The sequence below is a fragment of the Callithrix jacchus genome, chromosome 15 (assembly GCF_049354715.1).
Source record: "Callithrix jacchus isolate 240 chromosome 15, calJac240_pri, whole genome shotgun sequence".
Classification (NCBI taxonomy): Eukaryota; Metazoa; Chordata; class Mammalia; order Primates; family Cebidae; genus Callithrix; species Callithrix jacchus.
Window position 1 is genome coordinate 79100742 of NC_133516.1, and position 6000 is coordinate 79106741.

The window sequence follows — 6000 nt, forward strand, 5'->3', positions numbered from 1 at the left end:
ATTAATGATAATAGCCAACATTTATTAAGCACTTACCATGTGTAAGGCACTGGGTACAGTGCTTTATATACATTCTCAAATTGGTCCTTACAATATGACCTTATGAAGTCATTGTCTCCATTATCAAGTCAGTGTCATCTCTAAGAAACAGTCTTAGATAAATTAAGTTGTTCAATGTCACTGGTGAGAAGGAATCTGAATCCAGATCTGTCTGACTCCAAACCTATGATGCCTTGTATACATCCTCAGTGCCTAAGTATGGATTCCTCCTACCCTCCCATCCCCACCTGAAATAATCCCTGGGACAGAGATTTACATGCAAATAGTTTATTTCGGAGGCGATCTCAGGAACAGTGGAACAGGGATAGGAGTAAGATATAGTGATGGGAAGAAAGCCAATAAATGGTGTGTTGTCCAGCCAGTTACCCCTGTGCCCCAATACTGCTGAGGAACTCTGGGAGACAGCATAGAACACATCTCAGAGTTATCCCAATCAAAGGGGTGAGGAAGCTCTTCATCCATCACTGGATAATCCCCACCTGTCATTGACTGAGGGCGTCTTCCAGGGGCATTAGTGTTCTGCCTTTCCAGCTTGCCTCAGCTTGCTCCTTTTGCTCCAAAAAAAAGGCTCTCAGGCAGGAAGCCACCCACATCTGCTACACTGCCTTACAGATATTTTAATAAAACAAAATCTTAACATTTTAGTCACTGTTAATGTTTCTCTTTGGGTCAGGCACAAGTCTTCAGGGTCTGCAGGGCAATAAGTGACTGTCATTGTGCTGTATTAAAATTCATACCTGACCCACAAACATGGCACATTGTCCCCAAACACTTCTTCCTTGTGATAAGATTATTCCAAAGGGGGTCTCTTGATCCTTGCTGCCAACAGATCCTTGTCAGGCCCATCCCACTGGCTTTCCTATAATAATCAGCAATATCTATAGAGTCCTAGAGTGACCCCAGTTAAACTGTCAAATGACGGCCCTTGTAACATATGGTTTGTATTTCTCCTTTAAAAATTTTTTCAGGAAGCAATAAAATCAGGATTTTATGGAGCAAAAACAGTGGGCTCTTTCTTTCCTAAATTAAGCTGTTTTGATTAAAGTGAAGACTGCAGATACATAAGCTTCAGTGGGAAATGCAAAGATTATGTCTTAATTCCATTTTGTCTATGCACCATGCCCTTCTTATCCTTGATGCTCTTTCACCAGGGACCTACCATCTCTAGTTAACCGACAACTTTCAGGATCATCAGCGTCCTGCAACAGAAGGAGCTGGACAACCCAGTGTGGAAGGCTGGTTTCAAATTAGGTTAGAATAGGAATCTTAACCTGAAATCCTTGGAGAGGCTCCTGAACGCCTCTGATAATATATATATATATATATATATATGTATGTCGACAAAATGTGCTCATTAGCATTTTTCTGAAGAAACAATTATAAAGCTTTGAGCAATTTCTCAAAGTTATATATTATCTCAAAAGGCCAAGAATCTCCAGGTTCAAAATAGCCTCAAAGAGCACTAAGGGGCTTGGGGAAAGGCAACAGCGCAGGCCCTCAGATCTTTCCAAGCAGAACTGAGCTCATGCTCCCAACATGTGGCTTCTTATCCACAGCCTCTTACTTTTTGAATCTTAGATCCTGGCCATAAATCTGTGTTTTTAGTTTAGATCTTCATATACTTTCAACTTTGGTCATTTCCTATAAACTGGAACATGGTCAAACCTGAATGGAGACTTTCACACTTCAGAGGTGAGCCAATTGGCAAAGTCATCGGTCCAATGTGCTGAACTATGAAAGACTAGACAGATAAGCAGAGTTGTGTATCCATGGTACTAGAGGGACTAAACCTCCAGACCAGGCTCAAAGGGCTAGTCCTGGATAATCCTGAGCTTCAGACATTCAAGTAGCTGTCAGCCCTGATGCACCAAAGCAGTCTAAATAATGGTGATTCATTGATTTATTCAACAAATAATTAAGAAATTCCTACTATGTGCAAGGGACTGGGCTAGGCACTGGGGACACTACTCTGAACAAGGTGAGGTCCCTGTTTTCATAGAGATTAAATTCTACTTAGCAAGACAGACATTACATAACTAATCACAAGTTTATAACTGTGAGAAACGATGCTACTACATAGTAGTATGGGGCACACAGCTTATTTGCAGGGGCAGGATAGAGAGGTTTTCCTGAGGAAGTAATATGAGAGCAACTTCTGAAGCCACAGACAACTAGAAAGATGTACTGCAGTCCACACGTCTTTGCCAAGCTCCAGGCTCAACTATCCAGCAGCTAACTTTTCTTGGATGACTCCAAAGTACTACCTAATTTAACATATCCAAAATTGACTTTCCTGGTTTGCATTTTTTCATAATGAAATGTTGGAGAGAAATGAGTTCACAAGCTTCCTTCCTAAATGTGGATCTCTCCCACCACCCACCAAGACACAAAACCCAGAAACCAGGGTCAACAAATACCTCCCCTTTGTCTTACTTTCCAACTCTATCAGCAAGTCCTCTCCATTTTCTATGCATCTCTCAAATATGGCTTCTTCATATTCCCTCACCACCACCTCCCTTAGATCCCCTCATCCCCTCCCAGCTACCAATATAGTTCATCTGGATTTCCTACCAGTCTGGTCCTCACAGGAAACAGAAGACAATATAGATTTTGAAGATAATTAGAAGGTTTACAGAATAGACAAGGAAAACAACAAGGGGGTTGAGGCACCCAAGGACTAGCAAACCATTATCACCCCTAAGACTAAAGGGACAAAGGGAAGGATGTTTTATTAGAGTGTGAGAAAACTGGAACTCCAGGGACTCCCCTAAGGATGCAGAGGGTGATGGATCAGCCGAATGTGCTGAGATAGAAGTATCCCATTCTCTCCCTCTTCTCTTCTATTGACTAAACAGAACCTGAAGCTGGAGGGCATGTCTGAGTGATGTCAGTCCCTGGGGCACAGAGAAGGGCAGAAAATGGATGCAGGAGGAGAGAACTTGCTCACACCCATGCTTGCCTTTCACCCAAGCACCCTCTATGCAAGGGATCAGCAAATGTTTTCTGTAAAGGCCCAGATAGTACATATGTTAGCTTTGGCAGGCTAGATGGTCTCCATTACAAATACCCAACTTTAGCAGTTGTAGCATAGATAATGTGTAAACACATTAGTGTGACTGTGTTCCAATAAAACTTTATAACATTGAGATGATTTCCATGTAATTTTTCACATCAGAAAATATTATTCTTTTGACTTAAAAAAAAACTACTTGAAAAAATGTAAACATTGTTCTCAGGCTGTATCAAAGAATGGCAGACTGAATTTAGCCAGGGACTGTAGATTTCGGATTCCTGCTGTACACTACAGCCATGGATCTTTGTAAAACACCAGTCAGTTCACTGTGCCCCCTGCTTGAACTTTTACATATTCCCAACGGGCTTAGGATAACAACGCAAATCATGTAGCCCATAAGGACTGCATAGTCTGGCCCCTGCATACATTTCCATCCCCACTGTCTACTTCAGCAGCAAGAGCCTCTTTGGGTTTCTCTTTCTCAACATCACGCTGTCTCCACATCTTTAGAATACTCTGCTCTCCACTCTCTAGTTAATTTGTAGATCTCAGCTCAGTGCAACATAATTTATAATAACAAATACAAAATGAAAAAGACGGTGGGAGCATAGCATTCCCAACACTAGGGAAATGAATCATGGAACACTAGGCAGCCATAATATAATTGTAGATTAATGAGAAACAACGTTGATTAGATATTAAAACACTCATGTTACAGTAATACCTATTATTTCATATCGTTGTAATACATTTATACATATATACATAGGTGGAAAAAAATCTTGAAGGGAATGCACCAAGCTGTTCAGAGTGATAACTCAGGAGTAATGAGGTCTTTTCCTTTTTGTTTACCCATATTTTCTAAAATACACACGTATTAAGAAAAATCAATACGAATTTAAAAAAATCAACTTAACCAAAAGAAAAGCCCTTAATTTTGGGTGAATATGTTAGAAAGTTATGAAGTTATGAGAGGGCTGGGGAAGGAAAGGAGAGGTTTTCACAGTTTGATCTAATTCGAAACTAAATCTGTGAAACACTCAAGTTTCCTAAAGTCAATCAGGACAAGTGTGTGATACATTGGTGGACATATTTTAGTTCTTGGGTTTTTTAAAAATTTTTTTATTTTTTATTGCGTTTTAGGTTTTGGGGTATGTGTGCAGAACATGAAAGATAGTTGCATAGATACCCACATGGCAGTGTGTTTTGCTGCCTTCCGCCCCTTCACCCACATTTGGCATTTCTCCCCATGCTATCCCTCCCCAGCTCCCCCGCCTGCTGTCCCTCCTCTATTCCCCCCAATAGACCCCAGTGTGTAGTACTCCATTCCCTGTGTCCATGTGTTCTCATTGTTCATCACCCGCCTATGAGTGAGAATATGCGGTGTTTCATTTTCTGTTTTTGTGTCAGTTTGCTGAGAATGATGTTCTCCAGATTCATCCATGTCCCTACAAAGGACACGAATCCATCATTTTTGACTGCTGCATAATATTCCATGGTGTATATGTGCCACATTTTCCCAGACCAGTCTATCATCGATGGGCATTTGGGTTGGTTGCAGGTCTTTGCTATTGTTCCTGGGTTTTGACATTAATTGTAACAGATTTTTAAAGGGTAGCTCTTTTCTCTATTAAAACGAAATGACTCACGCCTGTAATCCCAGCACTTTGGGAGGCCGAGGCGGGTGAATCACGAGGTCAAGAGATCGAAACCATCCTGGTTTACATGGTGAAACCCCGTCTCTACTAAAAAAATACAAAAAATTAGCTAGGCATGGTGGCGCGTGCCTGTAATCCCAGCTACTCAGGAGGCTGAGGCAGGAGAATTGCCTGAACCCAGGAGGCGGAGGTTGCGGTGAGCCGAGATCACGCCATTGCACTCCAGCCTGGGTAACAAGAGTGAAACACCATCTTAAAAAAAAAAAAAAAAACGAAATAGGCCGGGCATGGTAGCTCACTCCTGTAATCCCCGAATATTGGGAGGCCAAGGTGGGCGGATTACCTGAGGTCAGGAGTTGCAGACCAGCCTGGCCAACTTGGTGAAACCCCACTAAAAATGCAAAAATTAGCTGCACGTGGTGGCACACACCTGTAATCCCAGCTACTCAGGAGGCTAAGGCAGGAGAATCGCTGGAACCTGGGAGGCGGAGGTCTCAGTGAGCTGAGGTCGCGCCACTGCACTCCAGCCTGGACAACAGTTGAAATGGAATCAACTGAGTTATCTCTCTTCAACTTGATTTAAATCATTAACCCAAAACCTAATGCCTTAAAAACCAATGACTAAAATCTCCATTAAAATGAGTGCAGCATGAAATGCTAGGAATGTTGTGTCATTCTTCATCAAAAGTAACTGCCTCATCACAAGAGGAGACAAGGACACATGGAAGTAAACCCAAAATCTCAATTAACAATACCGTTCTGAGATCAGTGGCCACAGGGAATAATTCTGAAATTGCCATCATAGTTACGCAAAGATAACCCGGAGGTCTTATTTTATAAATATCAAGAACAAAATCATCCAAAAGGGCACACAAGATACCAAACTAAAAATAAAGAGCAAAAACCCAAAAAGTCGCGCGCAATTCCTTCTGAAACCTATCCGCCTCCTACCCCTGTCCCTTCCTCTGACGCTCGCGGATCCTTGTCCCGGTTTGCCCCACCGCAAGCCCTAGAACCGCACAGCTCAACTCTTTTCTCGGCGGCCCCGCCCCTTCCCCGCCCCAGCCATGCCTCGGCCCCGCCCCGTTCGCCGTCCATTGGCTTCTCTCACCCTCTGCCAGCGGGTGACGATCCGGGAAGCCGGAAGGGATCTATTGCGCATGCCCAAGGCGCGGGTCCTGGAGCAGAAGAAAGGCCGTGGAGTAGCGTCGGAGACTGGGAAGCGCGGCGTTCGGCGGGATTCTTTCCGGAAGCGGAAGCTCGGGGGGC